The sequence below is a fragment of the Felis catus genome, chromosome A2 (assembly GCF_018350175.1).
Source record: "Felis catus isolate Fca126 chromosome A2, F.catus_Fca126_mat1.0, whole genome shotgun sequence".
In the NCBI taxonomy this organism is placed as follows: domain Eukaryota; kingdom Metazoa; phylum Chordata; class Mammalia; order Carnivora; family Felidae; genus Felis; species Felis catus.
Window position 1 is genome coordinate 52,878,659 of NC_058369.1, and position 24,444 is coordinate 52,903,102.

Here is a 24,444-nt window from a genome sequence, read left to right on the forward strand (position 1 = left end):
CCTCTCTGACTTCTCTTATTTACCAGATCACACCGTTGGAATATGTCCTGGGTGCAAGGACTCCGTCTTATCCTTACATGTTACAGTCATGTTGGATCAAAAGTCTCAGGAAAGGCACAGAGGCAGAATGAAAATCCGAGACATTCTCACAATGGAGAATCTTGGATAAGGAGCAGTAGAATCTAAGCAGGGTAAACATGATGTGGGTAGACAGAGGAAAAAGCAGAAGGCTAGCCAACCAGATTCACACTGAACATAGCAGGAAACAGGCAGCAACTATTAGTCCCTGAGCGAGCTGGTGATCTGATGTTAATGAGATTTTCATTTAGCAGTTCTGGGGAGGATGGTCTGACTTGATGAAGTCAAGTGAGAAGTCACTGGAAGCAGATCAGTCAGGAAGCTCCTCCAGGAACCAGGTGTGAGATAAGGGCAGTAGGGGCTGGTTCAGTAAAGGTGGGAGATGAGGTCCAGCAACTAGGCATTATCTAGCCACAAAAAAAACCTAAGCAAATAAAGGTGGAAGATAACAGTAATAAAATTAAAAAAAAAAACTTATGGAAAAAAAACTTCTCAATTTTACACCTTGTACAATATCCACAACCCCCCCCCCAAAAAAACCAATAAAACATGTTAGTAAAAAGGGGAGCTGGGGGTAAACAATGATTACAGTATTTGATGGAGGGCCACACAACACTGAGAGGCAAATTAGCAGATTGGTTATTTAAGAGGATGATCTTTGGACACCAACCTGGCTGAGTTTGAATTGGGCTCAGCCACTTCCTATCTGTGTATCCCTGGAAAATGACTTTACCTCTGTGTGTCTGTTTCCTCATCTGTAAAATGGGGATATGAATTAATATTACTCCCCTCATAGGGTGTTATGAGAAATGGATGGCCTTTATATGTATTAATATTTGTCAAAACTTTTGCAAACATATTAAATAAACTGCAAATGATGGTAAACGTATTGAAAAAAGGGTACTGACCACAACTTTACATGGCGATGCCTCTAAGATGGATGAAAGCTGACACCTGAAGGAGAGGAATTAGCCTTGTGAAGCACGGCAGGCAGGGAGGAGACAAAGAGCATTTGCAAAATACCCAAGACAGACCCACGCTGGGCATGGAGATGTGGAGGGAATGACCTCAGGGCAGGAAACAAGGGGGAGAGGACAGGAGGTGGTGGCAGGGAACTGGGCAAGGGGAGATCAAGCATACTCTGCAGGGTGTGACAAAGCTGAGATTTATTCTTCGTCAGTGCAAAGCCCTTGAATAGTCTGAATGGTTTGAAACAGGGGAGAGAAAGTCCTGGTTTATTCTGTATCCTTTATGAACCAAAAATCATCTGCTCCCTTTTGCCAAAGATTATGCAGCATCTGGAAAATAAAGCTAAGTACATCTCAATAACAGGTCCTCCTTTCTGTGACAGTTTTTACACTATAAAATCATGATAAGCAAAAATATAATCACTTGAAATGCTCAGGCCTGAAATGTCACCCCACTAAGGTGAGAAGATGGTTCTGAAAAAAGACTTCAACTGCACCTGTAAAGGTATTCTACTGTACTGCAATCCACTTCTGGTCTATCCATTCACCTTCATTGGGGATTTTTGACAAATATGAACATAAGTCATCATGAATAGAACATACATTTTGTTTCGTTTTACAAGCAACGGTATTTTCTGACCCATATTCTTTTCTTTGGACTCCCTTATCGCCAATAATAATGCTCTTACAAATAGCTTAAGGTGCACAATTAGAGAATAAGAGGTATCAATTCTAAAGCTACTAAAATTTAGGGACATTCAGTGCTAATGACAAGCTCAGCTATAAATTTGAATGCCATTATTTTGGACGTCCACAAAGAACTGTCCCTTTTTGATCAACAAGAGGACAAAAGCACCTGTCTCAGAAACAGAATTATGGGGCACACAGGTGGCTCAGTCAGTTAAGCATCCAACTCTTGGTTTCGTCTCAGGTCACAATCTCACAGTTTCGTGGGGTCGAGCCCCACGTCCAGCTCTGTGCTGATAGCAGAGAGCCTGCTTGGGATTCTGTCTCCCTCTCTCTTTGCCCTCCCGCCATTCATGCTGTCTCTCTCTCAAAATAAATAAACTTAAAAAAAAATTAAAGAAATAGAATTACAAGATGTATTCAAATTTTTTTTCCAGGCAAAAGAACAGAATTTCAAGATATGTTATGTGAATGTTCTAAGGAGATTTCCCAGGTGAAAGTTACAGCACCAGGACTATCTCACTCCATGGTTCTTCCAGGAACAGTGGCCTAACTACAGTATAATTGAGGAAAGAGTATGAGAACATGAAGCAACCGTCCTGGCTAGGGGTGGAAGCCAGTAGAGGTGGGAAGAAGCACATTCAAACCTCCTGATGTTCCTGCCACACTGTCACTTGCCCAAAAAAAAAACAGAAACAGGAAGACAGCACTATCCTGGGTACTGATGGCATCTCCAGTTTCCAGATGCACACTATTCAGTATCTCTAATTCCTGTTGGCCCTGTTCCATCCCTCTATCCCCTGCAATCAGAGCCACTTCCTGGGATAATCTAAACCAGCCTTGGCTAATAAAGTACAACTGGAGCACAAGCCTACAAGTATGAACTCTCACACCACAGCACGAGGTATGTGACCCTTTTGCCCATCAAGAATTTAGAGGCTTTGAGTCTCTCCTATTTCCGTTAGAACTATATACAGACATTACAGAAAAGGAAAAGGCACCTCACTGCCCTGAAGCAATATCACACTGTGGTCAATCTGATGAGCAGTCTGTCCAGTAGGAAGGATAACCGAAATGAAATTTCAGACCAAATTATCACCAGATCCAGACAGCCACGGGCAAGCATGGCTTTGGGCACATCAAGAAGATGAGCATTCCCCTTCTGATTCTTCTCCACAGTGTGTCCAATTGATGCCCCCCACCCCAGCTTCTTGCAACACATAATCTTCCTGTTAACATCCAATTCTCAGACCATCCCTCTATGTTCTTGCTGAAAATATCTCTCATTTGTGTAATCTTTTTTTTTTCTTCTCAACACTTTGCCATCTGTTACATCAATACAGCCAGAACTTTAGTGGCACAAAACCTAAGTTCGAGCCCTACTTTAACACTTTCACTCAGTCAGTTTCCTTCTAGGCTCTGCTCTACAGAGCTAACACTAATTGTGTGGGCCATTTCACCTCTCCAGGCTCAAGTTTCCTCACTTAGAATAGCAGTAATGTTGCCTCCTGCATATGGTCACAGACTTGGCGTGTGGATTCAAGGATAAAACGTTACTGAAAATGCCCTGTAAATTCAATTGAGAAATATATGTCAGCCTCAAACAGCCACCACCATCTTAAGGTTGTAGGGCACACACTTTTCCAAAGCACACTCATGTAAATTACTTCATTGGATTCTCACTGCAACTTGGCCAAACAAGATTATTCATATTCTCCTACAGATGAAAACCCAAAGTGCCAAGAATCTAAGTGACTTCCAGAAGAAGCTAAGACTAGAATCCAAGTCCCCTGACTCACCATCCAATGCTATTTTTACTCCACTTAAGCTGATTTTCATAAAGACTTTTGAAGAAAAGCAGTTACTTATTTTTAGTTTAAGTTACATCCCTTCCCCCCACCCCCGCCCAAAAAACCTTCCATCATCAACCAAGGCAAGACTTGTAGTCTATGTTCTTTCCCTACACCTTGAGATACATCAGGCAATAACCTGACAGTTTCTCAAGTAAGCAAAGGGAAACAAATCCTCCCCTCTTGCAAACGCGAAAACGCTGCCATATTATACTTTCTTTGAACAGAGCTGAGCGCGGAGTCATGCGAATAGTAACCAAGCCAGGTGAGAAAATGCTCGCAGAAGATGTTCTGAAAGTAGAGCAAAGCAACACTGTCAATAGCTGCAGCCGTAGGTTCCTGGGGCCAATGCAACACGGCCTGTAAACATAGGCCCTCAAACCTTCAGGCTCCAAGAACAGGCTCAGTATTAGGAAGGATGGCTTCTACTCAGTCACACTCAAGAAAACCTGTTGTCTGAGTTACGATGGATAACGGTTAGGGATCAGTGAATGGTATTTTCAGATGTTCACCTAATTGTTTGTGTTTCTCACCACCTTGAATGGTACACCACATTACTAAATAGAGGCCAGCCCTTATTCAAAATACTCTTTCAAAAGTCATACTACTGAAAGAGCATGAACAGATGGATCCTGTGCTAGGCCAGCGTTCCTTACCGAGGCATATCCCTGGCATGAATACTCGATCCATACTCCATACTAAGTACAATGTCAGGACGTGGCCGCCCTCTGCTTACATACAACTCACTTCTACACATACCCTCTCCTGAAAATGTATCTGAAGGCCAAATGTATTAAATCTGAATATACTTACATGCTCTATGCCCACTTCCAGAGAATTGAAAATATATGTGCATAAAATCCCTAGTTAGGCTGCTTTCAGGTGCTTGCCGACCTCAAGCATAACCCCCAGAATATAAGAGTCAGCTGGTGGCAGTCCTTCCAGTGTCCTAGAAAGCTATAAAACTTGCTAAGTTGGGACAGTTCTGTACCCTTCCCATAATGAATGACATCATGCCCCTCCTGTGAAAGGAGACAGTCTGTAGGTTGGGCAGCCATCCATCTCTCATCCTCCAAAGTAGGATTTGTGAGATGTTGGAATTAAGTAATCCCAGGTGCGCGCCATCAATTCAGCCCTGCCTACTGCTCATCACCACCTCTGATCATTTCCCAGGGGAATGAAATCCCAGCCAGCTTAGGTGGAATAAAAGGTACCACTCTGGATGGAAACTCCCAAATGAATGCTCGACTCAACCACCTCTGGTCTTCCGATACTAAAATGACCCAAGTCTTGACTCTATGGACCTCCTTAACTACCCCTCCCCCTGGGGTGTGGTGTGTTAGGGATGTGCTATTCAGTCATCCTGATGACCCAGCAACACAAGCTAACAAACACTGCTACTGTGCAGTAACTAGATCCTCAGTTCCTGTTCTACAGTTTGGTATCAATGTCAGCCATGCACAGGCAGTATGAAAGCTGACCATGTGCCCGCTGAGGGCCAGCTACGTAAGCCTAATGCTGCAAAACTAAACTTAGGTTACAGCATATTTCCTTTTATTCGAGGCTGCCTGATGCTGGGGTAAAATTCTCACTGCTGGCTGAAGTTCACGCATCTCTCTCAAGGGTCCCCTAGAAACTGTATGGTGGGCCCACATTAACACCACTGTTGTCAGGAAAAGATAAGAAAATTCAAGTGTGGACATTTCGTTCAGATGACCAATTCCCACCATTTTTCGGCACTGCTGTCAAATAAAACTGAACTATCCTTTTCTTTCTCATGTTTAGGCTCTTGTGAATCTGTCTCTTCATTCCCAAGTCCTCAGCCTTCTATAGCACTGCATATGAAATAAGGGAAACACGTCATCATTTTTAGTTTACTCTGGATATGCTTGTTCTTGCCGTTTCTCTTATTTGGATACTTAGAATTTCCTATTCATAAGCCCTCAGGTGCCTGTCCTCTCAGAATGAGAGGACACCCAAGAATGAGAAACGTGAATTTGCATCAAAGTCCAAATTGGCAAACTTCCCATAACACCCAGGTCTAACTATATACACTGGTCCAAAATCTCAACTCAGCCTATTAAAGCCTAGATAGAGCCTTCTAACCCATGACACATTCTGTCGTTAGGAAGCACTCTAGTTACCAGCATCAGTAAACATGCTTTCTCATTATTCACAGTAGTCACGCTCGCTAAGGTGTCCAATAACACTGAACTCGTGAACATGAACCACTGCTCCTAGGGGAAGTACAAAGTTAGGTTCCTTCAAGCCGCTGGTTACATTTCTGTCAATTGATCAGTACATCATCTTGTTTCATGAGTGTTTCTATTTAAAGACATCTTATTTGAGATCTATTATCGATTCATTAACATTGAGTTCATGGCCAACAGCACTACAATTCATGCCTGAAGGAAGCTTATCTAATGCACACATTTTCCACACATATTTTTCCTGAAGGCACATCACAGCCTTCTGGCTCTTGGGAACCCTGGACAGCACTTCAGCACTATGCTTGGGGGCCATTATAAGCAGCAAAAAGCCCCCAACAGAAAGCCCCCGAATGAGAAACATGGGGCACAAAAGAGACCACAAGTAAGAGTACAGTATGAGAGCTGAAACAAGTCAGAGTCTTGCCTTGTTTGACCTCACCTGGGGATGCACACTTGGGGAGACTCAAATTTTTCACCACTCTGTGCATGTGCATGGATGACAGAGACACCGCTGCAAGTTCGAATTTGAGGTTACAAATAACTTTTAGTGAGTAGATAAACTCGCAAATTCGAGGATGGGCTGTATCTGGTTATTGGACCTGAGGTATGAGACAGAGTATATTCCATAAGATTCTCCTCCTTTGCAAAGGAACTGCCATACTGCATCCCAGGTAGCAAGAATTTTTCTGGTTTCAGCACTTCCTACTTACACTCCGCCTTTCCTGCCTTGGCAATTTATACTATCAAAATTTGGCGGTCCAATTTCTTTCTTTCTTTCAAAGTTTATTTATTTACTTGGAGAGAGAGTGAAAGTGCACAGGAGCAGACAAAGAGGAAAAGAGAATCCCAAGCAGGCTCCTCACTGACAGTGCTGAACCCAACACAAAGCTCATGACCTGAGCTGAAACCAAGAGTCCAGATACTCAACCAGCTCAACCAACTGAGCCACCCAGGCACCCCGGCAGTCCCAACTGCTAAGCAGTTGTTGTTGCTATCGTCATTTTAACGTGGACATATTCTAAATGGCTACAGACTGTTGGCAGCATTCATTCTCTTTTCTTGTCTATTAGGATCTCACATATCAACGTCATTACCTTTAGATGGGATCCCTAAAACAATCACAAATGAGCTTCAGTTAACACAACTTGCACAAACTTAACACACAAAAAAAACTTCCTTTCACCAGGTTCTGCAAAAGCTTATCTAACTAACATACACCAAAATCCAGACTTGGTATGTTAAGATTGCCACACTGTCATAATTTTAGTCACATTAAATATTTCCCAATGTATGTGACTTTTACCTCCTGAATTTACAACTCTTATTCTTTTATTAAGTCATACTCAAAGGTGCAAAACAACTTTTAAGATGGCTATTTTACTTATTTTTTTTAACGTTTATGTATTTTTGAAGGGGGGGGGGGAGGCAGAAAAAGAGGGAGACACAGAATCACAAGCAGGCTCTGAGCTGTTAGCACACAAGCTGTGAGATCATGACCTGAGCCGAAGTCAGCTGCTTGTGTATCTGGCTGTTTTCATCACCAGTCTTACTCAGAGGCTTTCTTCCACATGCTTTTGCAGCCACTGTCTTATGTGAGCTTTCATAAATGAACATCTGAGGTCATTATGAGGCAGGAATGCAGGTGTGATTCTGGCCTTATGCAGAAGAGCAAAAAGAGATGTGGAGAGGCTAAGTGGCTTAGCTCGGAATCACACAAAAGAACCAACTGCAGAACCCAGATCTGGTGCAGTGCTTGTCCCCACATGGCTGTCCCTGCTCTCAAAGAGCAGTTAATTAAGGTGTACATTTCCATTCATTAAAAATGTTATTTGTGGGGTGCCTGGGTGGCTCAGTGGGTTAAGCTTTCGACTTCCACTCAGGTCATGATCTTGTGGTTCGTGGGTTCCAGTCCCACATATGGCTCTGTGCTGACAACTCAGAGCCTAGAGCCTGCTTCAGATTCTGTGTCTCCCTCTCTGTCCCTCCCCCGCTTGTGCACACGCACTCTCTCTCTCTCAAAAAATAAACATTAAGAATAATTTTTTAAAGTTATTTGTATTTCTTAATGTAATATGTGAGTCAAAATCATTTTATTTTTAATTTTTCTTCCACGTTTGTTTATTTTCAAGAGAAAGAGAGCGTGAGTGGGGGAGGGGCAGAGAAAGAGGGAAACATAGAACCCTAAAGCAGGCTGCAGGCTCTAGGCTCTGAGCTGTCACCACAGAGCCTGACACAGGCCAAGCTCCTGAACTGTGAGATCATGACCTGAGCCGAAGTTGGATGCTTAACTGACTGAGCCACCCAGGTGTCCCTTTTACTTATCATTTTAATAAGGCAAACTAGAAGCTGCACAGCAAAACTATCCAGGAAGAAACCTAGAAAAGACACAAAGTAAAATCTTCCTCTGGATTTGTTCTGGCAACCATCAGAGGCTGGCAACAAGGCTGACTCCATAAGCAGTTAAAAGGAATTTCCCATTACAGAACTCATAAAACAGAACATCTGAAAGTAAAAGTTTTGGTTTCACAATGATCAAGTCTGTAAGTGAACTAGTCAGGTAAACTCACAGTTCTAAATCAGCTGGGGGAAGTGGCAACCACTGTGGTTAAGAAGCTCTCTGAAATCCTCAAAGACTTTTGTAAATAACATAATACCAACTACTTTTCAAGGCCTATTATTTCCTGTAATTCCTGAACCTCTGTGATGTATTGGATCAGATACTATTACCCTCTTACACAGGAGAATCAAATACAAAGGTTAAGTAGAGGTAACTTTTTCTGGTCACAAACTTAGGTGACTTAGGTGACACAGATTGGACTTAAAGTCATGTCTCCAGAAATAAGCAAGAGCTGTTTTCACTACAACATTCACAGTTTGGGAATGTAGTCCATGGTTATTTATAACAGAATTATCTTAACTGTATTGTGTTTTGGTCAACATAAAAATTAGTTTGCATTCCCCTTCCAAATGGAAAGCAAAAAGCAAGCTGCCCCAGAGTGTGACAAAACCAGTGGCAGGGGAAATCAGCCTGGGATTAATATTTTGCCAAAATTAAATAACAATTTGAGAGGTTTACATCATTTCAACCATGGGGGAGATGATTTTCAGCCAGATGTAAGAGGAAACACACAGAAGAAAACAAACACAAAATCGTGTCTTGAGTATACAACAAACTTCTAAAGTATTTCTAAACCCATTAAAGTTAAGGCATTAAGATTTAGAGACGATAATAAACTTGTTCCAAGATCGCGTCATCAGTACAGCCTTAAGGCACTGACCCTAAAGCTCTTTCAACTACACACGCTCCCCTTCACAGTGCTGCGCAGCAAGGAGGAAAAACAATGAACATCTCAAGGTAGTGGGGTAGAGCAAAGAGTTAAAGTGTGGTATGTTAAAATGGCATGCAAAACTAACCTTCGAATACTAATAGGAAAACTATCATTTTAGTTTTGTCTTTGAACGTTCAGAGGAAACAAATAGTCAAGGTAGGCTGGGGTTTAGAAACAGATTTGTAAAATCTGCAAACTGAGAGACAGCACCTTTCAGAGAGAGCAACCAGCTGCTGATAAAAACTAGAAGAGCAGCCTCCACTCCCCGCCCCCGGGCTGCTGGTTCTTATTAACCACAGAGAAGGAAATACAACCAGCAAAAACATACAGCACCAATGATCAAAGTGAAACCGATTTTTTTTTTAATTATCTAGGTTAAATAGACGAATATGTCAAAAAAATGCATAGACTAAGTAGCGCCAACAAGCACTGTCATCCTAACCTAAGACATTTCAATGTCTCAGTGTCAGGAATCAAAGGAGACTTTAAGCAAAAAAAAAAAAAAAAAAAAAGGAAAGACCTTTGCTTTTCGGCGAGGCCTGCACTCGGTGCTGGAAGAGTGTGCCGTTTTGTTTTGAGGAGGGGCAGGGAATATAGGAAGAGAAAAGCGAGACCCATCCCAGCGGCCCATCCTCAGCCTCTTCCCGCAGTCGTACACCCAGCCCTCCGGTGCCGCTGGCCAGGACCAAGGGTCTACAGGGCTCCGGGCCCCCTTCCCGGCCCCGTGCCTCGCATTCCCAGGACGCCTTCCCCTCGGGACCCCTCCAGGAGCCGGACCTCCCTTTGAGAGCCCTGGAGCTTCGGCTCCCCACCGGGAGCCTCAAGTTGCCCCGCGAGAACCAGCCGCCTCCTCCCTCCCGGAGGACGCCCTCAGGGCAGCTCCAAGTCACCCCACCCGGGAGTCCCCCCGCAGGCCGGCCCCTCGCGGGCCCGGTTCTCCCGCACTCACCGCCGGGCGGCTCTGGGCTCGCCCGCCTCGGGCCGGCCGGGCCCCGTGGGGGGCGGGGGCGGGCGTGGAGGCGGGACCGCCGAGCGCGCGGGGCGCACTCCGGGGGCGCGCCGACGCACAGGCGCGCTCGCGCCCGCGCTCCCGCACCGACTCCCCCGCTGCACGCCCACACGCACACGCGGGCGGCGCGCGCCAGGCCGACTCCGCGGCGGACGCGAGCGCGGAAGCGCGAGGAATCCCTGGAATGAGGCGCCGCCCGCCCGCCCTCAGCCCTGCTCCGCCGGGCTCCGCCTGGCCCGCCAGAACACGCCCCCCGGACACGCCCCTCCTACGGAGCAGGTGGGCGGCCGAGCCCAGGTGAGCCGGCTGGGAAGCGGGGGCGGGGCCCCGCGCGCCAGGGAGAGGCTTGTTTCCCCTCCCCCCTCCCGCCGCACGCCCCGCGGCCGCTCGCACCTACCCGGCGGGCGCCGACGCGCTCGGGCGGGGGACGCCTGCTGCAGGCCTGGAGCGTCTCTGGGCCCCCGGAGGAGGCGCCAGTTCCCGAGGGCGCGAGGACCCGGCATCTCACGCATATCTCTACCCCCGAAAGGCCCAGCCAGTGGGAACTCACCTTCGGTGTACACGCACCAACGAACCTTTCGTGGCGCCCAGGTGCCTGCTGCTCTGGGCCAGGCACGTTCCCCACACGCACACAGTGGGCCCACGCACCCAGTGCACACAGTACACGTGACACCGACATCCACGGTCTAGCCTTACTCCACACCCACTGGGTCTGCTGCCCCTTCCCCGCCACGCACAGCCAGCAAGTGCCAGAGTATTTGAGCCAGACCCGCAGCACCTACGCGGTGCTCGGCTTCAGACCCGCACGCTTCCCCTTCCTCCAGCGGCAGCCCCTGGAAGGGTGTACGACTTCTCCAGCGCCCGGAGGTCGGCGCTCACACCCGGCTCGCCCGCGAGACCTCAGCGCACGCGGGGGACTCCCGTCCCCGGGACGCGGACCTGGACCGCTGCCTCACTTTCTCGTTACCCACACACCCCAGCCACACTGCCCAGACAGGCCGGCGGCCACACGTACCTGCAGGTACAGGTCGCACTTGCTTGGGGAAGTGTATACTCAGGTGCCACTGCGATCAGAACGGCCGCTGCAGTCCGGGGCACTCTGACGCGGCTCGGTTTCCTCCCATTACAGCATTTTACACTCCTCCACTCACTCTCCACTTCACACACACACACGCACGCACACACACTCACGCCCCAGGCGCTCGGCAGCGTCTTTCCTCCCCCTCCCTCGCCCGGAGGAGGAAGTCCTAGTAAATGAAAACAGTGTGGAAGGGAGGGAGCAGAGGAGGAAGGGAGGGAGGTCGGGGTGGAAAGAGCCCCCTCCAGCCGCTCACACAGCAGTGTTTGCTGTGTTTGGCAAACTCCTGGAGTCCACAACCCAGGCTGTTCTGAAATGCGCCCGGGGAGGGGCAGAGGGGAGGAGGTGAAACATTTCTAATTGGTGCAGGTTCTTATTACAGCAGCAGCGTAGACATGTGACCACGAAAAGAAAAGCCCTGTCTTTAATTTTTTCCTGTCATTCTCTAGAGATTTGGTGGTGGGGGGTAGGAGGGGTGGAGGCCTAATACTCCGGTCCCCGGCAGCCCTTGCCCCATTGTTTTCTCATACTGCCACAATTAAGAAAACATTTGCTTAACATATCCAGCCGCTAACTTCATAAAATAAATAGCCAGAGACTGGACTTCCTCTGGTTTGCTTTAAATGGCTTCATGTTGCTCGCCTCCTGGCTGTTTTCAAACCTTAGTCGTTATTTGGAGCTCCTACTATAGGGCTTTCTCTGGGAGAAGGCTCCGCTGAGAGGCAAAGATAACAGTAAAAACAAATACCAGCTGACATTAATGATGGGGGAGACGGGCTGCTCTAGTTTTCACACTGTTTTCCCATCTATTACCTCACAGCATATTTCCTCATTTGATCTTAGCCCCTGTTGGAAAGCAGGACAGGTATTAACGGTTCGCTACTGCCAGATTAAATGTTTTACCTGAAGCAGATAGAGGTGTACCAGAGCCTGGGGCTTATGGCCCCTTGTGAAATACACTCTCCTCCAGGCCACACAGGACCACTGCAAATGGACAGCCCAAGTGACAAGGCAGTCTCAGAAGCATGGCTGCCCCAGGTTTCCCAGTTCCCAGATTAAAATTCACAGATTTAAGCTGGGAAGGCTCCCAGTCTTCCCAAGGATACTTTTGCTTCGACTCCATGTTAGTACATCAGTAGTCTCCGAGTAGGGGGGAAAAAACCTGAAAAGATCATAAAGAGGAGGTTTTCACCCTGCCAAGTTAGGGCAGGGCACGAGAAAAGAGTGAGGGCTCCTTGGGCAGATTTCAGGAAGCGTGGCAAGACAGAAAGAAGGCTTTGGATTTGGAAAGACCTGGATTTGAATCCAAACTGTACCTCTGTTAGTTGCAGGACTTTGGGCATGTGATCAAGTGCAATTTTCTCATCTGTAAAACAGAGATAATAATGCTTACCTTGGACATCCAAGGACTAGGGACCAAGGACTAGGCCAAATATTTGATGAATATTCACATCTCCCTCCTCTCTTCCTACCTTAAACCCAGTCCTGCTGTGGCACCCTATAAACAGACACCCACCTTCACATCCAGGGATAGAAAAATGATTTGCCCAGAGAATGAATGCAAATGAATGATGATAGCAATAATAATGCAACTGCACATTTATAAAATGGCTGTGGGGTTTACAAAGTGTTCCCACATATCATTATCTCATTTGATTTTTATGACAATCCTGCCATTTGTATGCTGCTAAATGATTTCCATTTGGGGTCAGTGTGGAGGTCCTAAAGCTGCCTCTTTAATTTCCATCACTGCTCAGAGCAAACCTTACTCTGCAGATAAATCATGGGAACAGAGGGCCTTTTCTCATGGATGTGACCAGTCTTCGACCTTTCCACGAATTAATCTCACTGCTTCCCTTACATCAGCATTAGTGTGACTTCCCTCTGGCAACATCTAAGCATGGTTGTTTTAGTCTGGCTGTTTTAGTTGTACAGAAGAAGGACACACTCAGTATCCTAAGAAAAAGGGGGTGTGCCGTCAAGATATAGGTGGACTGGACCTGGAACATGTCAGGTACATAGAATATTCACATAATGGGATATTAACACCCTAAACAAATGACTTTCATCAACCTGTAACAATAGGGATAAATCTGGACAATATTATGTGAAAAAAAAGTAAGTTCCAAAAGATTGTACGCAGCATAATATCCTATTTGTAATGTTATAAATAAAATGAAAAATAATTGTAGGAATATATACACCTGCAATAAAACTAATACAAAGGAAGTAAGATGATGATGATCCAAGGATTCAGAATGGTAATTACCTAGGGAAGAGACTGGATGGTAGGGGTGGGAGCGAACCATTGCCTAAATGGAGGTTATTGTCAAGTTCCTTACCTTTGGGCTGTGGGTACACAGGTTCACTAGGAAAAATAACTACTTAAATGATGATTGCACAACAATGTGAATGCCACTGCACCAGACATTTAAAAATGGTTAAAATAGTAAAATTTGTTATCTGTATTGTACCATAATAAAAAAAAAAGAGGAGCTATAGGAAAAACAAATTGAACAAATTTCTAAAAACAAAAACAAAACAAAAATTGCTGAGTTGCTACCTGAAAAACAAAGAGAGGTTGTACATTGACCACTAAATGAGAATGTGTTTCAAATCAAGGATTTTATAAACACTACAGAAATCTATTTTTTTCAGTAAGCTCTGTGCCCAACATGGGGCTTGAACTCACAACCCCAAGCTCAAGAGTCTCATGCTCTACCGACTGAGCCAGCCAGGTGTCCCCTAGAAATTTATTTTTTTTAAAAAGAGAATGAAAATAATCAAGAGTGTGGGTGAGTGGAGATTGAGGAGAAACAAAATCGGCCCTGAGTTGATCTTAGCTGGAGCCAAGTGATGGGTACAGGGGAGAGTGTTGCTATACTGTTCTGTCTACTCTTGTATGTGTTTGAAAGTATTATATTAAAACAGTAAAGAATTAAAAGGAAAAGAAAGTGCCAAGAACCAGAAGAACCTCTATGGACCATTATCCTGCTTCTTCAACAGGCCACAGTGTCATTGGTCAGTCTTCCTCTGTTTCTCTGTGCTGCCTCCTGTGTTTAATTCCTTCTCACCCCTCCACCAAGGAACTTCCTTATCACTTCGACTCCGTATAGGTCCTTTTGGCTTTTGCTTCCCTGGTAGTGGAATCCCTTTGTATCTTCAGAGTTCAAATTGTTCAGAGACAATCTGATTCTTCTTTCTACTAATCCATAGAAACAGCATCAATCTGGGGTGCCTGGGTGGCTCAGTTGGTTGTGTCCAACTCTTGGTTTCAGCTCAGGTCATGATCTTGCAGTTCATGAGTTTGAGCCCCCCATCCAGCTCCGTGCTGACAGTGCAAAGCCTGCTTGGGATCTCTCTTTTCGTCTCTCTCTGCCTCTACTCTGCGCTCTCTCTCTCTCTCTCTCTCTCTCTCTCTCTCTCTCTCTGTCTCTAAATAAATAAATAAACTTTAAAAAAAAATGGCATCAATCTAATCTATGTTGAAGTGCGTTGTCCATGAGGGTCCATGAAAGTGCGTGAAGTCAGGCATGGTCCAGCAGGAGAAAGGATAGGGCAGGGAGAGTGGGAACTACAGGGTACATAACAGAGCTGCTAGCAGGTGGGGGGGGGGGGGGGGGGCAGCACCAAGTCTCTTACCAAAGCAACTTTGAAAGACCCTCAGGAGTTCATTTAAATGAGAATAAGGTCTTTGTTTTCCATGTGCTCCTTATGACTTGTGAAGGCTCTCCAATTACTCAGTATTATAAAAACATGGGGTTTTTCACACCAAATTACCAATAAGTAATTTATTTTCCAATTTGTCCTCCCATGTCATACTTCCAAGGGGGAATTGGGGAAACAGCAATGGCTGCTAATCTGAAATGTTCATAGTGCAGATAGACTCATTCTTCTTCTCAATGCATTAACCCAACGAGGAAGAATGTCTTTTACTACCCCATGGCCCATTGCTTATAATGTGCTCACATGAATTTCTCCTGTTCTTTTCTTCTCTTCAGTCCAAGTTGTTCCACGAACAGCACCGAGGAGACAGAAGACCTGCGTTCTTGTTCAGAAGGTTTGTGTTCTCTAGGTGACAGTGTGAGCCCATGAAAGTCATTTTATACCTATGGGTCTAAGTCTCCACATCTGTGAAGAGCTTAGATCAGATCAGGTTTGGCAAACAGGTGTTATTTTGAGCACCAGCTCTGTCTGGAGTCCTCTCTTGAGAAGGACTCTGAAGCCACAATTGAGGTTTAATGAAAGAAGAGTGTCAAGATTGATTAGTGATGTCTGCTGTGGACAGGGAATGGGAACTGGTGTTGGAATGTTTGCCATTTCTGATCTAGAAGAGCTCTAAAAATCCCTTCTAGCCATAACTTCCCTTTACTCATAGAGTGTGAACAGGTAAATTTCTACTTTTCCAGAGGCCAAAGTAACCAGTGGAAAACTCAAATGATCTTATTTCAGTGCAAGAATACAGAGTAAGAGGGGCGCCTGGGTGGCGCAGTCGGTGAAGTGTCCGACTTCAGCCAGGTCACGATCTCGCGGTCCGGGAGTTCGAGCCCCGCGTCGGGCTCTGGGCTGATGGCCCAGAGCCTGGAGCCTGTTTCCGATTCTGTGTCTCCCTCTCTCTCTGCCCCTCCCCCGTTCATGCTCTGTCTCTCTCTGTCCCAAAAATAAATAAAAAACGTTGAAGAAAAAAAAAATTAAAAAAAAAAATACAGAATAAGAAATTATCTAAAGTAATAATGATACCTGGGGCCGCCTGGGTGGGTCAGTCATTTGAGTGTCCGACTTCAGCTCAGGTCATGATCTCACGGTTCGTGACTTCAAGCCCCACATCGGGCTCTGTGCTGACAGCTCAGAGCCTGGAGCCTGCTTCAGATTCTGTTTCTCCCTCTCTCTCTCTCTGCCCCTCCCCTGCTTGCACTCTCTCTCTCTCTCAAAAATAAATAAACATTAAAGTAAACAAATAAATAAATAAAGTTAATGATACCTAACATTTAATGAGCACTGGCTATGATCTGGACACTGTTCTAAGTGCTTTTAAGACAATTATCTGCCCACAACAGCCTTTTGAGGTAAGGGCTGTAAATATCCCCATATTTAAGCAAATGAAGAAACTGAAGCATAGAGATGTTAAATAACTTGGTCCAAGTTCTTAAAGATAATAACGGTGCAACTAGAATGGAACCTGGCAACCTAATTATGGAGTCCACGTGGTTGGCTTGTCACTCCACATCAGACATCCCCTGGGAGCCTGCTGGTAATGCAGATTCTTAGACCCCAACCAGACCTACTGAATTAGAATCTGCATTTCAACAAACTCCTCAGATGATTCATATTCACATCACCCTTTGAGAAGCATGGTCTACACCATATTGTCTCCCAGGAAGAGACTAGCTACCATGATTAAATGTTTACAATATGCATGTTCTGTGCTAAGCATTATGCCTATATAATTGCATTTAATTCACATAAAAATCCTAGAAGAGAAATCCTACAAGATCAATAGATTGATCAAGGTCAATATTCTGGTTGTGATATTATATTGTAGTTTTGCAAGATGTTACCACTTGGGGAAAGGATACATACAATCTCTCTGTATTACCTCTTACAATTACATGCAAATCTATAATTATCTCAAAATAAAAAGTGTAATTAAACAATCCTATGATGTAGGTTTTACTTTTCCTACTTTGATTGTTGAGAAAACAAAAGGTTTAAAAAGGCAAAGCAGCCCAACTTTGCAAATAAGCATTGAGGTCCTACTATGTGCAGGCGCTGGGGACACAGCAGTGAACAAACATTGCTCACTGAGCTGTCACTCTAGTGAAGGCAGTAAGAATTCAAACCAAGATCTGGCTTGCTAAGTCCTCTACTGCTCAGATTTTGGGGCTATGGTCACAGGATCAGAATGTGGTAAATAACAGAGCTACGAATGGTTAACACATTTGCAGAATTTCTAGGCAGATATATATAAGAAAGCATCTAACAGGGCCAGGCGCAAAATAAGCACTCAGTGAATTCCCTTTCTTTCTTTTCTTGCAACCACCTGCGAGCCCAGAAGTGACCCTCACCACCACCATGACCCAACATGAATTTTACCCTTCACCCAACTGGATGGAGTCCAGTGATGGGACCATTTTGAGTGGTAGTAACCCGAGCCTCAAACTGCTTGTGGAATTCAGTGAGGGCAATGTTCCAAGGTTCGGGGAGGTACCATCTGAAACCTGTCAAGGAGTCAGTGGTGAGCATTTTTCTGAATGTCAGCTCTTTTCACAGCATGGCTCTGAATGAGTACCCTGAAGCAACAAAAGATTTGTGCCAGAACAACTGCTCAGACTAAGATCTCTGAGTGATACCTGTCTTAACTGATCCAAAGATTGGAATTATCCTCACACAAGGAATTTTCCTTCAAATACTGTAGAAACAATTCATCTTGCCCATAGATGCTTGCCATCTTTCTTAGAGACAAACCAGTGGGCCGGAGCAGGAGATAATAAAAGCCATTTTCCTGAGAAAAGAATGTTGTAGATGCTGGATTCAAGGTCGTCGAGAGTCTGGCCACTGGTAACTAGCTAACTCTCAGACAGAGAGAGTCTGAGAGTTGGGGAACTTACCAGAAATAAGCATGTGTTGGGGCTCCTGGGTGGTTCATTCCGTTAAGCGTCTGACTCTTGATTTCGGCTCAGGGAATGATCTTGCGGTCCGTGAGTTCGCACCCCACGTCGGGCTATGCACTGGTGGTGCAAAGCCTGCTTGGGATTCTCTCTCTCCCTCTGCCTCTCCCTTTGCCTCTCCCCGACTCTCGAACTTGCGTGCTCTCTCTCTCTCTCAAAATAAATAAATAAACTTAAAAAAAAAAAAAGAAATGAGTGTGTGGTTTTCCTCTGAGTGTAGAATCACTCGGAGGACACCACCACCTAGGAGGGAAATTCTTCCAACCAAGATTGACTTGTCTCTCTTGCCTCCAATTCTTCCTTTGCATTCAACTCTTACAAGCATGTGCTATATATAGGCAGGGAGAAAGTAAACAAGTAAGGAAGGAGATAACATTCCTGGATGACAACTACGTGCCAGCCACGTTGCTGAGCATTCCCATTTAGTGCAATTTGATCCTGTGAGGAAGATGTTAGTGACCCCATTCTACAGATGAAACAATGGGGCCTCAGAGAGGACACAACATTTGCCTCAGTAGTGCAGAGCCAGGATTCGAACCAGCTGTCCTGATTCTGATTCAACAACCTTTCAATGATACCACTAAGTTCTCCCAGAAAAGACCCTTTCAAGATTCTCTAGGTAAACTATTATATCTACTCTTGTAAACCAACACTTCACCTCTGAAGGGAAATATCTCCTCTTGGTGGGCCATCCCCTATGGGCTACAATATGGAACTGAAATTTACTGAAGTTCTAGCATCATTTTTGACATTGTTTGTCAAAGGATGGAAAAACACTTGGCACATGATAATTGCTGAGACACCAGCGTCAGCCAGACCAGAGTTCAAACCTCAGTCCCACCGTCTTTCTCTCCTCTCCTATACATTCCTACTTAGAAAGGTGTTGATAAGACAAGCACTGACAGGGGCGCCTGGGTGGTTCAGTCGGTTAAGCATCAGACTCTTGGTTTCAACTCAGGTCACAATCTCATGGTTTTATGAGTTCGAGTCCCGCATCGGGCTCTGCACTGACAGTGTGGAACCTGCTTGGGATTCTCTCTCTTCCTCTCTCTCTGCCCCTCCCCCACTGGCACTGTCTCTTTCTCTCTCAAAATAAATTTTAAAAATTAAAAAAAAAAAGACAAGTACTGATAGGCAAATACTGTGTGATCTCAGTTATACGTGGAATAGGAAGGAAGGAAGGAAGGAAAACAATTTAAAAAAAGAAAGAAAGAAAGAAGAAAGAAGAAAGAAGAAAGAAAGAAAGAAAGAAGAAAGAAAGAAAGAAAGAAAGAAACAGAAACCAAACTCCTAGAAAAAGAGAACATATTTGTGATAGCCAGAGACAGAATTGGGGAATGATCAGAGTAAAGGGGCCAAAAGATGCAAACTTCCAGTCATAAGATAAGCACTAGGGATGCCCGACTTGATGACCATTGCTAGCACGGTCGTATGGTATATACTTAAAAGTTGTGAAGACAGTAAATCCTAAGAGTTCTCATCACAAGAAAAACAGGGGGAAAAAAAACAATTTTTTCTCTTCTTTTTTTTTTTTTGTATCTATATGAGATGATGGATGTCAACTAAATATTGTGGTAATTATTTCACAATATGTATGTGTAAGTCAAGTCATTATGGGAGACAGTGCTGTGTGTCAATTATACCACCATAAAACTGGAGAAAAAAAGAAGCCCTAACTGGAAAAAAAAAAAAAGATTCAGGGTTATTTGTTTTAAAGCATTATTAAGTACTTTTAAAAATAGTAAAATTACTTAGTGGTTGTTTTTCCACTTCCTCATTCATCTGTTTGACCCTATGATTATGTAAGACAGCTTTAAAACCCAAGTCAAGCCTCCTTGAGCTGATGAATTTCTATGAGCTTGTGTATATATAAATATATACATAAGAATATAAATATTCTTAGGTGGGCATATACACATATGTATTTATTTATATGTTGTAGATATTTATATGTATAACTTATATATTATCTATATTTGATGTATATATTTCTTTAAGCTTTTATTTTTTAAGTAATTTTGACAGCCAACATGGGGCTCAAACTCACAACCCCGAGATCAAGAGTTGTACAGTCTACTGACTGATTCAGCCAGGCACCCTGCTTGTATATATGTATATTTTTTAATGTATTTGTATACTTTAGAACAGTCACAGATACAATGAAAGTGGCTCCAGTTCCAAGTCTAATGTGCTTCTACTGCATATAGTGCTGAAATCCCCTGGAAGCAGACTGTGTTTGTATTTAGGGCACCACAATGTACAAAACTATTTTTGAAAGAATTTGATATATATAAATAAATAGTCATCTTGGGCAAACTATGTCTTGATTATATTATGTTTACAGTTTAATATTCTTCTAGTCTTGATTATATTGTTTACAGTTTAATATTCTTCTGAATTACATATATGAAGAGGCACCATAATCTTTCCAGTGCTGTTTGGCAATGGGGGAAATGGGTTTGGGTCCAAAATAGACACGATTTCTGCACAGAAGGAAAAAAGGGCAAGGGTGTTTTTTCCCCTTCCAGAGTGGGATCTTTCCAAAGAACAGGAAGCTGTTCACTCCCTCCATTCCTTCCGTGTAAGCACCTTCGGTTTGCCACTTACCATTCTAGGTTTTAAAGCTGTGGCTATCATTGAAACAGACAAGGTCCTGCCCTGAAGGAGCTTATGTTCTAATGGGGAGGTGTTGAGGAGAAGGCAGAAAGAGACACAACTAGCCAGGAAGCATAATTTAAGTCACATAAGTTAACTTAACTTAAAAGTAGACAGGCTATAGCAAGGAGTTCAGACTGTATTCTAATGCAAAAGGAAGCCATTTGAGGGGGTTTAGGGAAAGGGGTAATACAAGTTTGAGTTCTAAAAAGACCTCTCTGATGGTTATGTGGAGAATAGTCCTTTTGGGTTGTATAACAAAAATACCATAGATGAGGGAGCTTAAACAACAAACTTTTATTTCTCACAGTTCCGGAGGCTGGGAAGTCCAAGATCAAGGTGTCCAATATTCAGTGTCTGGTGAATACCAGCTTCCTGGTTCTTAGGTGGGCATTTTTTTGCTGTGTCTTCACATGGTAGAAGGGGCAAGGGGGCTCTCCGAGGTCTTGTAAAAGGCACTAAACCCATTCATGAGGACTCTGCTGTCATGACTTCATCACCTTCCTACAAGCCCCACCTCCTAACACGATCACATGGGGATGAGGTTTCAGCATGTGAATCTGCAGGGGGACAAACACACAGTCTCTAGCTGGCAGGGAGATAGAAACAAGGAGATGAGTTAGGAGACTTTCACAATCTTTCAGATGAAAGGGGATGGTGTTTCAAAACGAAATGAGATTGAGGAAGGCAGGTGAACAAATTTGAGATATATTTTGTTGATAGATGTATCAGTTAAGGCAATGTCAGCTATTATAACATTTGACCCAAAAGCTGAGTGGTTTTTTACACAAAGTCCAAACGGTGTTCTAGAAGAACAAGTGGCTGTTCTGCAAGTTGTGACTCAGGGATCCAGGATCTCTCTCAGTCTTATGATTCTGTAGCCCTAGGACCTCAGAGTCCTTTGCAGGGTCTTCTTCTTCGTCCAGCAGATGGAGAAAGAGAGCACAGAGAGGGCACGCATGCTTCTTCAGGGGCCTACGCACAGATCACTCCCACATAATCCTAATGGTGAGAACCAGTCACATGGCCTCACCCCAATGATGGGGAGCCAAGAAATGTCGTCCCCATATAGGCAGCTGCTTCTGGTCAACAGTTCCACACTACTGGAAAGGAACATAGATCCTTGGTGTTCAAGTGGCCATTTCTGTCATGGTAGAGTTGGCAATTTTTCTGGTGGGTTACACACAGGGGTTGAAAGAAAGTGAGGCCCCCAGGATGGCTCATTGGCTTTTGGCCTGAGCAAAGGTGGAAGGTGGTCATTAACTGACAAGGGAAGTTGGGGGAGGAGCAGATTTATACTAGGGGCAGGAGATATCAAGAGACCCATTTTGGACATATGTAGTATGAGTTGCCTTGAAACATCCAAAAGGAAATGTTGGAAAAGGCAGCTGGGTATGTGAGTCTGGGCTGCAAAGGAAGGGTCAAGACTAAAGATTTAAGTGTTGCATTTCCCCTTTACCCAGTGGCTTCTGATTCTAACACCTCCTCATACAGGTATGGGCCCCTCGTTACACTTGACACTCAAAGCATTAACTGCAATAGCACAACTTCACCCCTCTTTAGAGATCATTGTAATTTTATTACCCATGAAATGATAGCTGTTACTGTTACGTGCATTCACTCATTCAACACGTAGTTTATTGAGTGTCTAGTGTGTGCTGGATACTGGTGGTTCGCAAATAGTCCGTGCCTCATGAAGATGCCATTCTAGTAGGAGAAGATCATAAACAGAGAAGTACACCTGCCCTAGAGAGTGATAGGTGGGGTAAATGAGAAAGTACCAGGGAAGTCAGGCCCTGGAGTTACTAGAAGCAGAGAGACTTCTATACAAAGGAGCCCTTGAGCAGAAACCTGAGGGAAGGTGAGGGAGCAAACTACGTGTCTGTGTGGGGGAAGATGGTGCCAGGTGAGGGCAGAGCAAATGCAAAGGCCCAGAGGCAGAAGAGTTAAGTACCTGGCATGTTCCAAAACCAGCCATGAGGCCGGTATGGCTGGAGTAGGTGGGAACAGAGAAGAGCGGTAGAGGATGAGGTCAGAGAGGTGGGGGGGTTGGCCGGCCATGTAACTGGTTTCTTCCCTACACCTTCATGTAACTGGAGAAGGAGGGAGAAAAAACAAACCTATTTCCTAGTGCAGAAATCTTTGCAAGGAAAGCAACACGCAAGCAATAACTTCCTGTGCAACCCCCAAAATGAAACACTTTCAAAGTGGAGTTATTTGCAACCAAAATAAGAAAGGGTTACAGTTTCACAACATGGAGCATAGAATGCTCAGTGTTTCCGCTTACAGCAGGTTTACTTCACAGTTAATTGCAGCCACATGTGAAGTGTGCCCACCGGGGAAGCATTTTTAGCAAGCGCCATCAGAGAGACCTGAGCAAACACTTCCCATCCCTGGTGCTCAGAGCACGACCAGTTGTGTGATTAGCTCAGGAGGATGGGAACCTTAAAATCCTGCAATAATAAATACTTTGTTTTCTGAATACTCCAGAAACTGAGCCAGAAGCCTTTTATCAGAGGGTTTTTATAACATTAGAAGAAGCTGGCGTAAGTGAAAAAAAAAACACCTTTTTTCTTTTTTCAACGTTTTTTATTTATTTTTGGGACAGAGAGAGACAGAGCATGAACGGGGGAGAGGCAGAGAGAGAGGGAGACACAGAATCGGAAACAGGCTCCAGGCTCCGAGCCATCAGCCCAGAGCCTGACGCGGGGCTCGAACTCACGGACCGCGAGATCGTGACCTGGCTGAAGTCGGACGCCTAACTGATTGCGCCACCCAGGCGCCCCAAAAACACCTTTTTTCGTGGGGGAAGTTTCTCAGGCTTGTTAAGTTACCTTGTGTGACTCCCTTTTGATCTGCCCACTGTGGTGAGAGCCACGAAACAGAAATACCCACGGTGGAGTCTGGGCCTTTCGGAACTGCTTTTAATCATGGAGGGACTCGCTGGACAGTGCTCAGCAGTGACCACAAACGTGTGGGCAGGGCTCTACAGTTGATGTTCATGAGGTCGTCTTAGTTAATGCTGACATCCCTGGAATTGGTCCCATTTTCTCTTTTTTATAGGAAAATGTGAGTTGTGGCTATCGACTAGGTTTTGGCTCCCCAGCATCTAGAGGTCCCTCCTATTTGGGGGAAATTCTACGTTGGCTGGGACTACGCAAGTCAAAGGGTGCCCCATGGCCCCTCCTCGGCAGCCAGGAGGTGAGCAGATGCCAGGGCGGGGTCTAGGCTCAGCCAACTGGATGTTCCGGGGGAACATGGGGGATCTTGGTGGGTGGCAATGTCATGAGTCCTGGAATGGTAGTGCCCAGGCAAAGTGGTGAATCCACTGCTGGGAGAGTCAGAGGTGCTTTTGGCCCCACTGTCTCAAGGAAGACCTGCCCACCCTTTTTGGCTTTTACCACGTTCTGAGTCTGTCCCACCTGGTTTTCAGCCACCCAATACCCCACTTGGTAAACTCCGTTTCTGCTTATATTACCAGAGACCATTTCTGTTCACTGTAAGCTAGAGCCCTGGCTTAATACTAAATAATTTGCAGACCCCAATAAAGAACAAAAATTCTGGACACCCAGAGTTGATGTGCATTATGTTTGCTCTCATGTCACTCAAATATGTACACCATAAAACCAAGCATAAACTCCTTAGAGGCTTGGAGCTAGTTCTTAAGCAACTAGAGAACACAAACACATTAGCAAGGTAAATACAAGCAATGCTGCAAAATCACCAATGCTGAAATTAACAGCATTGACCTAATATGACAGATGGTGCTGTTTTATGAAACTAAATGGCTGTTAGTAATGTGAAAATGGAACTGACTGATCTGGGCTCATGTGTTCTCATTTTGTTACTACCATGGGCCACTTGATGACTTAATTCTACCTCTCTTCTCCATTCAAACCACTGTGAGCACTT

The 24,444-nt window shown here is 44.7% G+C and overlaps 1 protein-coding gene across 3 annotated transcripts in view; it reads right to left on the bottom strand.

Moving 5' to 3' along the window:
* Positions 1-11,279, bottom strand: part of VGLL4 (vestigial like family member 4) — a 167,483-nt gene extending 156,204 nt beyond the window's left edge. Inside the window, exon 1 of one of the 3 annotated variants that reach the window (XM_045051964.1) lies at positions 11,147-11,279. The gene's annotated coding sequence lies outside the window, so the exon portion shown is untranslated. Of the gene's footprint in view, positions 1-10,071; positions 10,138-10,681; positions 10,702-11,146 lie in introns of those variants that run through there. The other 2 variants (XM_045051965.1, XM_045051963.1) reach the window with 2 other exon arrangements.
* Positions 11,280-24,444: the final 13,165 nt, after the last annotated feature.